Source organism: Muntiacus reevesi, chromosome 10, assembly GCF_963930625.1.
Source record: "Muntiacus reevesi chromosome 10, mMunRee1.1, whole genome shotgun sequence".
Taxonomy (NCBI): domain Eukaryota; kingdom Metazoa; phylum Chordata; class Mammalia; order Artiodactyla; family Cervidae; genus Muntiacus; species Muntiacus reevesi.
Genome location: NC_089258.1, coordinates 33,292,144 through 33,304,287, shown reverse-complemented (window position 1 = coordinate 33,304,287; position 12,144 = coordinate 33,292,144). Strand labels below are relative to the sequence as shown.

General features: G+C 44.2%; 1 pseudogene; it reads left to right on the top strand.

The window, feature by feature from the left end:
• Window positions 1–10,130: 10,130 nt before the first annotated feature.
• LOC136176337 (cyclin-dependent kinase 4-like) lies at window positions 10,131–11,012 on the top strand (annotated as a pseudogene).
• Window positions 11,013–12,144: the final 1,132 nt, after the last annotated feature.

Sequence of the window (12,144 nt, the reverse complement as noted above, 5' to 3'; positions counted from 1 at the left end):
TCATCCAGCCCAGGGTTTCTCATGATGTACTCTGCATGTAAGTTAAATAAGCAGGATGACAATATACAGCCTTGACGTACTCCTTTCCCAATTTGGAACTAGTCTGTTTTTCCATGTCCAGTTCTAACTGTTGCTTCCTGACCTGCATACAGATTTCTCAGGAGGCAGATCAGATGGTCTGGTATTCCTGTCTCATTAAGAATTTTCCAGTTTGTTGTGATCCACACACTTAAAGGCTTTGGCATAGTCAATAAAGCGGAAGTAGATGTTTTTCTGGAACTCTCTTGCTTTTTTGATGATCCAATGGATGTTGGCAATTTGATCTCTGGTTCCTCTGCCTTTTCTAAATCTAGCTTGAACATCTGGAAGTTCATGGTTCACATACTGTTGAAGCCTGGCTTAGAGAATTTTGAGCATTACTTTGCTACATGTGAGATCAGTGCAATTGTGGCGTAGTTTGAGCATTCTTTGGCATTGCCTTTCTTTGGGATTGGAATGAAAATGGACCTTTTCCAGTCCTGTGGCCACTGCTGAGTTTTCCAAATTTGCTGGCATATTGAGTGCAGCAGTTTCACAGCATCATCTTTTAGGATTTTGAATAACTCAACTGGAATTCCATCACCTCCACTTGACTTTGCATTCCAGGATGTCTGACTCTAGTCCAGTGATCACTCCATTGTGGTTATCTGGGTCATGAAGTTCTTTTTTGTGTAGTTCTTCTGTGTATTCTTGCCACCTCTTCTTAATATCTTCTGCTTCTGTTAGGTCCATACCATTTCTGTCCTTTACTGTGCCCATCTTTGCATGAAAAGTTCCCTCGGTATCTCTGATTCTCTTGAAGAGATCTCTAGTCTTCCCCATTCTGTTGTTTTCCTCTCTTTCTTTGCACTGATCACTGAGGAAGTCTTTCTTATCTCTCCTTGCTATTCTTTGGGACTCTGCATTCAGGTGGGAATATCTTTCCTTTTCTCCTTTGCCTTTTGCTTCTCTTCTTTTCACAGCTATTTGTAAGGCCTCCTCAGGCAGCCATTTTGCCTTTTTCATTTCTTTTCCTTGGGGGTGGTCTTGATCCCTGCCTCCTATACAGTGGCATGAACCTCCATCCATAGTTCTTCAGGCACTCTGTCCATTTGATCTAATCCCTTGAATCTATTTGTCACTTCCACTGTATAGTCAAAAAGAATTTGATTTTGGTCATACTTGAATGGTCTAGTGGTTTTCCCTCCCTTCTTCAATTTAAGTCTGAATTTGGCAATACTGTTCTGAATTTGGCAATAGTAGTAATCTGTTATCATTATCAATGGCAGTCTATTGATGGAGTCTGCTTTCACCATCCCTTGAATCTGCGATGGCCTTTGGCTTGGCTGACCGACAGAATGCAGAGGAACAAACGGTGTGCAAGTCTGAGTTCGGCCTTAGAGCTTGCAGCCTCACTTTCACCCTCTTGGAACGTTGCTCCGAGGCCTCCACACCAGAGAGGGGACTGAGGCCCTGTGGAAAAGAACCCAGAACCACCACACAGGTGAACAAGGTCTCCTTGGACCTTCCAGCCCTGCCAAACCCACAGCCGAAGGCAGCCACAGATGACATCAAAAGAGAAACTGGACAACTAGCCACTCAGTCGTGAAGAACAACCAGTTGTTTCAAGACGCCAAGTTTGGGAACAGTTTGTTACGTAGCAGTAGAGCTGAGTGAAACAGTTTGCGCTCTAATCTTGAGCCAAGTTTCTTTGGCTCAACATGTTTGTGAGATAGATTCATATTGTTGGATAGTATTATATTGTGTGACAATATTATAATGTATCCACTTAACCACTGATGGGCATATGGGAAGTTTCTAGTTTGGGATGCTTATAAATAGTGCCGCTATGAACATTCTATTAATAAGTCATGTGATGAAATCTGCCTGCATTTGTGTTCACTGTATAAGCAGGGGAGATCTTTCTGAGCCATAGGGTATCTTACATGATCAGCTTTAGTAGATACCACCTCTTTTCCAAAAAATTTGTCCCAGTTCTCATTCCCACCAGCTGTAAGACATAAGGCAGAGTTTCAGTTCCATACCCTTGCTAACACTTGGTGCTCTTAAACTTTCCTTAAAACTCTCAGCTTTAAAGATGAGTCAGGGGCTTACCTGGTGGGGCAGTGGCTAAGACCGCACTCCCAGTGCAGGTTTGATCCCTGATGAGGGAACTAGATCCCCTATGCCACAACTAAGACTCAAAATATAAATAAGTAAATGAATGTGTAAATGAAGACCACACTAGGGAGGTGTCAGCTCCGTGAGCCAAAATTAGAAAGAAGCTGGACCAACTGGTTTTGATTCTATCATTCTTCCTGACAACCGCTAGTTAAGAGGCCAGAATTTAGTTTTTTTTTAAATTTTTATTTGTTTAAGAGGCCAGAATTTAAAACAGAATCTTATATGCTCTATACTTTACAAACCACTTTCACAATCATAATTTCATCTGCATCTCCTAATAAAATAACCCTGGTATCAACTAGCACTGCATATCTAGGTGCTGAACTCAGTCTATCCAGAAATATTCCCCTGGAAACCGGCCACGTTTATATGACTGATAAACTTGCTGACATTTAAAATGAGGCTGCGTGGAACATTGTCCATGATTCACCCTAAGTGAAAAACACAGGTGACAAAACAGCCCCATATAGTCTCATCCTATTTTGGTAAAAATATATCTGCATATATGCCTATACATTCATAGATAAAGGTCTGGAAGAAATAGAGCAAAATGTTAACAGTGTAATCTCTGAGTATTGAGCTTAAAGATGAATTTATTTTCTACTTTATGCCTGTATTTTTTTATAATGAGGATGAATTTGTTTAATTTTTGAAGTTTAAATATTTTTGAAATCAATAACACATTTATATAGTCATAGTCAAGAGTACAAGAGGTTACACAGCAGTCTCCTTCTCATCCACATCTGCCTTCCGTCTGGCTCCCTCAAGAGGTAACTGGTGTTCCAGCATCTGCAGAACCCTTTCAGAGACGTTTCATGCATACACTACAAGCAAACACATAAATTTAATTCTGTCACTTTTATGATAAGACTATTTTCATGTTGAAGAAAACGTTGTAGAATGTGTCATGATGTGGAAAGATAGGTAGAAAGACCACAAAACAGTGTAAGACAGTTTATAATGGTAGTGGTTTAGTTGCTAAGTCGTGTCTGACTCTTGTGACCCCATGAACTGCAGCCTGCCAGGCTCCTCTGTCCATGGGATTCTCCAGGCAAGAGTACTGGAGTGGGTTGCCACTTCTCCAGGGGATCTTCCTGACCCAGGAATCGAACCCAGGTCTTCTGCATTGCAGGCAGGTTCTTTACCAACTGAGCTACAAGGGAAGCACCTATTTTATAATAATTTATGAAAAAAAAAATTATATTTAAAATACTAAAACGCTATATACCCAAATGTCTTGGTGGTCACTTCTGTGTGTAGGATTTTGCGTGAGTTTATTTTCTCCTTATGGGTGGGATGTGGCCCGGGTTTAGGGTGTGGACTCCAGTACCACAATGCCTGGTTCAGATCCCAGTCAGCCTCCCCTTAGCCTCACAGACCTGGGGCTGGGGTCCTACCTGTGTCTGAGTGCCTTCACCTGTGAAATGGAGATTCTATGATGCTAACACCTGCTCACAGAGTGTCATCAGAAATGTCACAGATTTAGACGGAGCCCCTCAAATGGTGCCTAGCATTGTTCCTGAGAATCATATTATTATTCATCTGAGTCACCTAATTTTTCCATATTGGACATGTGTTACAATAAAAGTTAAAGAGTAAATTCCCACGGAGAAGGGAAACAGATGTAGAGGCAAGCACCGATGAGAGCGTGCCACAGAAAAGCGTGCAGACCCCGAGGCCCTGTGGACCCACCGAGGAGGGTGGGCCCGGCTTCCTGATTTTGACTGACAGCCCCGTGAGAGGGTCCCTTGGCCTGGTGCTGCCCGCTGAGCACTCCAAGAGCAGAGATGGACTTTGGCCATCTCTCTCCGGGCGTTTGGAGAAGGCTTTTGAGACCTTCCTGGAAACTCCCCTGTCCCTTCCTTGTATAAACAACCTCTGGCAACTCTTTGCCACTGTCTTCCTGGCAGGGGTCACGTGAGGAGAGATTTCAGAGTAAGTGTGAGGTCTTACTGGCTGTGCCTGGCCCAACTCATACCAAGGAGCTTCGGGGGCCCGCTACTGCCACCCCAATGTGGCAGAAGGTCTGGGGGTTTGGAGAATGAGCTGCTGCACAGCCCAGCTGGAGAAAGAACTGTCCGATTGCAGTTTCGAGTTTCTAAATACACCAGGCAGCGTGGGCCAGAGGCCTGCCGTCCTGTGTTCCAGGAGGAGCCCTCTGCCTGGCGACAGGGCGGGGAGGGGCGGACAGAAGAAGGGAGGGGCGGAAGGCGCAGGACTGGGAGCTGGAGGCCCTGGGGTCCCGCCTCAGCTCGCACATTTCAAAAACTGATGTTAGCTGGGAAAAATTCTCAAGTTCGGTCAAAATCCAATCACTCCTTACAGAACCCCTTGGGTTGATCTGGGAATACAATGCCAGATGTGACCTGCTTGGCAAGAGTAATTATGTGAACTACTTTATATTTGAAAGAATATCTAGATCTTGTGTAGTTCCTGCTAAGTCTGAGGTAAATGAAGGTTGGGAAATAGTGCAAATCAGTGTTTCCAGGTTTATTCAATTGGTATATTTTAAAATGGTGGTCCAGTGTTTAAGTCCTTGCCTTCCAATACAGGGGGTGCAGGTTTGATCCCTGGTTGGGGAACTAACATCCCATTTGCATCACAGCCAAAAAGCCAAACCTTCAAACAGAAGCAATATTGGTTGGCTCTCTCTCGAGCCAACCCATGTTCTAACAGCGTGTCCCGCTCTAATAAATGCTGTTCTCCTCTCATTCCACCTCACGTCTGGAAATTCTTTTCCAACCCACACACAGACCACAACAAACCCTGCAAGCTGCACAGGGCAGCCAAAAATAAATAAAACAGAAGCAGTAATGTAATAAACTCAATAAAGACTTTAAAACGGCCCACATAAAAAAATCCTTAAAAAAATAGAATAATAAAATAGTTCATAATCCTTTTCCACAATCCTACAATTCCCACACTCTAGAGACAAAGTGTGTTCGTTGCTCAGTTTTGTCCGACTCTGTGCTATCCCATGGAGCCCACCAGCCTCCTCTGTCCATGAAATTCTCCAAGCAAGAATACTGGAGTGGGTTACCATTTCTTTGTCCAAGGTTTTTCTCATTAAATTTGGTGCCAAAATTGACCTGACCTGATGGTGCTTATTCTTTTAGCTGCTGCCAGTGCTAAGTCACTTCAGTCTTGTTCGATTCTGTGCGACCCCATCCCTGGGATTCTCCAGGCAAGAACACTGGACTGGGTTGCCATTTCCTTCTCCAATGCATAAAAGTGAAAAGTGAAAGTGAAGTCGCTCAGCCATGTCCGACTCTTGGCGACCCCACGGACTGCAGCCTACCAGGCTCCTCCGTCCATGGGATTTTCCAGGCAAGAGGACTGGAGTGGGGTGCCACTGCCTTCTCCGATTCTTTCAGCTATCACTCTATAATAAATTGCAGAATATTAGTACATTTTATTACAGTGTGCTGCCTCAGCTGTCACTAGTGTATAGTCAGTGCGTCATATCATGTTCCTAAAATATGAAAAATTCTGAATTCTAAAACACATCTGGCCCCAAGGGTTTTGCATAAGGATTGTGGCTTGTAAAACAGGGTCAGATGCTACACAAGGGAGACGCAGGGGAGATGCCCATTCCCACACTGAGATTTACCCAGCCCTGCCTGGAATATCTTCTTGGTGTCAGGTCCATGGGAAGTCTCCAGGAATCTGAAGATGAATGTACTCAGGATGAGTCAAGGAGCATGTATTGGGGATATTTTTTCCTAAATTAGCCCTCCTCATACTCCAGTGTGTCTCTGAATTTCCCTGCGGATCTTGTAAAAATGCAAATTCTGACTTAGTAGGTCTGGAGAGGGCCTGAGCTTTGGCACTCCTCTCAGTCTCCAGGTGAGGCCTCTACGGCCGGGACCTTTCTATGTTCTGGGCGGGTCCAAGGCCAGGCGCCCAGTGACAACCATTTGCTGCCCCATGGGGAGAGCCGCCCCTGACCTTGTGGGCTGGGATCTCACCCAACGCTGGTCACCGGACCAAAACCTGCCTCGTCACCGCCTTTCCTCCCTCCTCCACTGACCGATTACTGCCTTTGCTGCCTCTTCCTCCCCATGTGGTTCATGCCACCTTCTGCCTCCACTCCACGTCTTGGCTGGGCTCCACCGTGTCTCATGACTCTTCACTCACCCAGTTTCAACGGACTGCTTAGACAAGGTGCTTTTCCAGCTGACTGACCTCACTTCCCAAGCATGAACGAAGTTTGTTCAACTCTCAAATTCCTGAGATGCCTCACTATCTCTCCTGGGTATCTCCCCAGAAAATTTTCCACTGTTTGCAAAGTACTCCCTAGCCCTGACCACCCAGAGACGTTGTGATAGCGCATTTGCTCACTAGACAAGAAGTGACCCAGGAAAGGGCCAGGCTTAGACGAGGTGTTTTTGTGTCAATGCTTGCAAGGCCCTGATTTCTTACACACCCGCCTTCCTTTTCTCCCTAAGTTCTGGATTCCCTGGTTGCAGAAAACTCAGACTTACTTATTTTCCAAGTGAATTCCGCTACTCTAGAAATGAAACCATTAGGGGGATCCGCTCTAGTCCTTTATGTCTCAGAACAGAAAGAATTCAGCCAGAGGCAAAGTAATAGATAAAAAGTGATTTATTAGAGTAGGACTCTTATGAGGCTTACAATTAATTGGTTGGTGAGAGGGTGTCGCCTCAAGAACTCCATGGCTTATGTTTTTATAATCAAAGGAAATGTGGGGAGGGGGAAAAAGACCGCGTTCTTTCTCATTCTTGAATAGATGTCACACTTCCATCATCAACTCCTCCTCCAGGAATTTTCTTGTCTCTACATGGTCAAGCTGGCACCATGGAAAAATTACTTCAGGTCTCAGTACAATGAAGGTCTTTCACTTTGAATTGTCACCTTTCCATAAATCGTTGTTTTTTATGTGTGCAAAGAGCGTGTCCTAGGAGTCATTAACTTACTGAACTCACTGGGTGAGAGGTGGGTCTCACGCCACCATTGTTATATTGTTTTGGCCATGGTCTGCTGCATGGTTTCTGTTGCTATGCAAGCCTACTTGATTTTACGATTAATCAAACCTGATTGCTTAAGTGATCATTAACTTACTATAGTCCCCCGAAGTCCCTAAAAATTCCCTCTCTATCTATGATCCCCTAATGAAATTTCTGCGCTAACTATTTGATTATCTTACTTTGTCCCTCTCAAAAGTAATACATATTTATTAATAAAAGTTTAAAAAATATAGATAAGAAGAAAATGAAAATACCAGTAAGCCTAGCACGCAGAGATAACCATTGTGACATTTTGTCTCATGGCCTTGAGCCTTTACAAGTTTTGTTTTACAAAATCTGACTCACACATATAATATTTTGTAAACTGCTTTGCCCCCTCCATTTATAGTATATTATGACCATTTTCACAAGTCAATAAAAATTCTTCCACAATATCATTTTAAATGATTGTATGGTTTTCCACTTAACTGATGTGCCACAGTTGACTCTTTTTTTTATTATTATTAATTTGTAGTTAAAATAAAACTGCAATGAAGATCCTCACTTAACCAAAAGATATAGGTATATTTCAACTGTGACTGATTCTGATGTGTCTGTAGTTTTCACACCAGCTGGGTGTACAGTTCAACTTAGTTCTGACACTGCCTGGCTGGAGAAAGCATCAGATCCCACAGCTTATAGGTTCAGTGTCATGAGACTGCCTCCCCCTCCACACACTTCAGATATCAGTTGAAAGTCCATGTAGTTCCTTGTGCTTCTGACCAGTTGGCTATAGATGAGGTTCCCATGATCCTGTCCTTGGGTTTGATTATTTGCTAGAGCAACTCACAGGACTGAGAAATATTTGCTTCCATTTACCTTATATAGCTAATTATAAGATAGCATATTATAAAGGATATTATGAAGGATATAGATGAGCATATGTATATCTAGTCAAAGCTATGTTTTTTCTAGTAGTCATGTACAGATGTGAGAGTTGGACCATAAAGAAGGCTGAGACCAAAGAATTGATGCTTTCGAAATCTGGTGCTGGAGAAGACCTTTGAGAGTCCCTTGGACAGCAAGGAGATCAAACCAGTCATTCCTAACGGAAATCAACCCTGAATATCCATTGAAAGGACTGACTGATGCTGAAGCTGAAGTTCCAATATTTTGACCAACTGGTGCAAAGACCCAACTCATTGGAAAAGACCTTGATGCTGGGAAAGATGGAGGGCAAGAGGAGAAAGAGGGTGACAGAGGATGAGATGGTTGGATGGCATCACCCACTCAACGAACATAAATTCGAGCAAACTCTGGGAGATGGTGAAGGACAGGGAAACCTGGCATTCTACTGTCCATTTATTTAGTCACAAAGTCGGACACAACTTAGCAACTGAACAACAACAACAGGTGAACAGCCAGATGGAGGAGATGCGTAGGACAAGGTATGAGGGAAGGACAAGGTGTGAGGGAAGGGCTGTGGAACTCACATACTCTCTCAGAGCACATCATTCTCCTAGCACTTGATGTGTTCATCAGTCCAGAAACTCTTAACTCTACACTTTTGGATTTTTATGAGGCCCCATTACAGAGCCATGATTAATTAAATCACTGGCCATGGGTGATGGAATTTAATCTCTAGCTCCTTTCCCCTCCCAGGAGGTGGAGGGTTAAAGTAAGGGTTGTAAGGACCAGACTGAAAACTCAGACACAAAATCATAAGGTTGATTCCCTTGGCAACCAGCCCCTAGCCTTAGGTTATCTTGTGGTATTTTGAAAGTTACCTCATTAACATAACAAAGACACCTTTATTGTTCTCAATCACTTAGGACATTCCAAGGGTTTTAGGAATCTGCACCAGGAACAGAATGAAGGCCAAATATACAATTCTTACTATAAATCACAATATCACACGTTTCTTTTGGACACTTCCAGGAAATTATATTATTATGTCAAATTGTATAAACTTCATGGTTTGCAAGAGTTGCCAAACCGGAAAGCATGACTTCCAAGCTTTCAAATACAAATCAGATCTCGGCCTTTTTTTTTTCTTCTCGGCTTAATCAGTGTTTTGAATTCTCACTAAACTTAGTTAACCAGAAATGGAAAGTAGGGCGTTCCAGGGCTGAAAGGGAATTCCAGGTCACCACCAGGTCAAGCCCTGAGACATCCCTTTGTCTCCTGATCAGACAGAGGAAAATGTTTCCCAAAGAACACAACTATTTTTCAGACAATTCTAGGCTTAGCTAAATCCTGCAATCATATTGGCTTTATTTTTCCATCCAATATTTATATATTTAAAATGAAGGGATTAGGGGGAATTCCCTGGGGTCCCGTGGTTAGGCCTCCAAGCTTCTACTGCAGGGGGCCTTGGTTCTATCCCTGGCGCGGGAACTAAGATCCTGCATGCCTTGAGGCACAGCCAAAAACAAAAACAAAGGGGTTAGATCAGTAACGGAATGGTTGGGCAGCTGGTCACTTGGTGAGGGTGGTGGGAAAAGGACAGCTTTAGCTTTGGCCTGTATCTATAGTCGGCCCATACGGGTGAGAGTTGATCTCCAACTGCAAGGAGATCGAACCAGTCCATCCTAAAGGAAATCAGTCCTGAATATTCACTGCAAAGACTGATGCTAAAGTTGAAACTCCAATCCTTTGGCCACCTGATGTGAAGAACTGACTCATTGGAAAAGACCCTGATGCTGGGAAAGATTGAAGGCAGGAGGAGAAGGGGATGACAGAGGATGAGATGGTTGGATGGCATCACCGACTCCATGGACGTGAGTTTGAGAAAGCTTCAGGAGTTGGTGATGGATAGGGAGGCCTGGCAAGCTACAGTCCACAGGGTCGCAAAGAGTCTGTATGACTGAGTGACTGAACTGAACCGAACTGAGCGTCCAACTGCTTGCCCAGGACAGAGCTCGAGTGTATGGTACCATAGGAACTGACTTCAGGGTCCTGATGACAGGCTGCCCCTGTACCTCTCAACATGGGGCGAGGCTCTCCTCTGGTTTGAGAATAGCTACCGTTCGAGATGAGCCAGTCGCTAAGATTAGTGTTGGTTCCTATGGGGTGGTGTACAAGGCCCATAATCCCCACAGTGGCCACTCTGTGGCCCTCAGGAGCATATGAGTGCCCTGGAGGGGGCCTGCTGGACCTCTGTGCCACAGCCTGAACTGATCGGGAGACCAGAGTGATCCTGGTGTGTGAATATGTGGACCAAGACCTCTGGACCTACCAGGAAGGCACCCCCACCAGGCCTGGAGTGGGGGTGGAGACCATCAGGGGTCTGAGGCACCAGTTTCTGAGAGGCCTAGATTTCCCTCATGCTCACTTCTTCATTCACTGAGACCTAAAGCCAGAGAACATTTAGGTGACAAGTGGTGGGACAGTCAAGCTGGCTGACTTTGGCCTGGCCAGAATCTGCAGCTTCCAGCTGGCACTTACATCTGCGGTTGTTAAACCCTGGTACCCTGAACTCCAGAAGTTCTTTTTACTGCCCACATATGCAAGACCTGTGGACGTGGGGAACGTTGGCTGTATCTCCACACAGATGTCTCCTCAAGGCCTCTCATCTGTGGAACCTCTGAAGCTGACCAGTTAGGCAGATCTTTGACCTGACTGGACTGCCCCAGAGTACGACAGGCCCTGAGCAGTGTCTCTACCACATGGAGCCCTTTCCCCCAGAGGGCCTGGACCCCCCCAGTCACTGGTACCTGAGGCTGAGGAGTCTGGAGCACAGCTACTCCAGAGATGCTAGAGATGCTGACTTTTAACCCACACCAGTGAATCTCTGCCTTCTGAGCCCAGAGGCACTCTTATCTACACGGTGACCCAGGGTGAGCAATAGGAATGGTTGCATCAGAACCAAGAGAGGAGATGCTGACATTTCCCTCCCTTTGAACCCTGGAGTGTGACCTCTGCCTCGGTCTCTGAGGCTTCAAAGACTGGAGACATTCTCCAGGTTTTTATAGAGACTATTTTGCTGCCTTAATGACATTCCCCTCCAACCCCTCCTTTTTTTTTTTTTTAAACATTTAACCTAATTTTATTCATGCTTGCCTTGGGATAGAGAATAGATCTTTCAGTAAAAACATATAGTAAAAACAAAGTATGTCTTATCATGTACAACTTTTAAACTACAGTAATGGTGTACCTTAATTACTTCCAGGCATACAAGTCTAACATTACAGTTTTTTGTTTTTATTTTTTAATAAACACAATTAAGACTTCTAGGAACATTTTGTAATAAAGTACTAATAATTCTTAATTTTTCTTTGCAGATAGATCAAGCACCTCCAAAATACAAATTCCTATACACAGTGAAACTTAAAAACTCAACATTCAGAAAACTAAGATCATGGCATCCGGTCCCATCACTTCATGGCAAATAGATGGGGAAACAATGGAAACAGTGATAGACTTTATTTTCTTGGACTCCAAAATCACTGCAGATGGTGACTGCAGCCATGAAATTCAAAGATGCTTGCTCCTTGGAAGAAAAGCTATGATCAACCTAGACAGCATATTAAAAAGCAGAGATATTACCTTGCCAACAAAGGTCCGTCTAGTCAAAGCTATGGTTTTTCCAGTAGTCATGTATGGATATGAGAGTTGGACTATAAAGAAAACTGAGTGCCGAAGAATTGATGCCTTTGAACTGTAGTGTTGGAGAAGACTCTTGAGAGTTCCTTGGACGGCAAGGAGATCCAACCAGTCCATCCTAAAGGAGCTCAGTCCTGAATATTCATTGGAAGGACTGATGCTGAGGCTGAAACTCCAATACTTTGGCCACTTGATGCAAGAACTGACTAGAAAAGACACTGATGCTGGGAAAGAATGAAGGCAGGAGGAGAAGGGGACAACAGAGGATAAGATGGTTGGAAGGCATCACCAACTCAATGGACATTGAGTCTGAGTAAACTCTCGGAGCTGGTGATGGACAGGGAGACCTGGTGTGCGACAGTCCATGGGG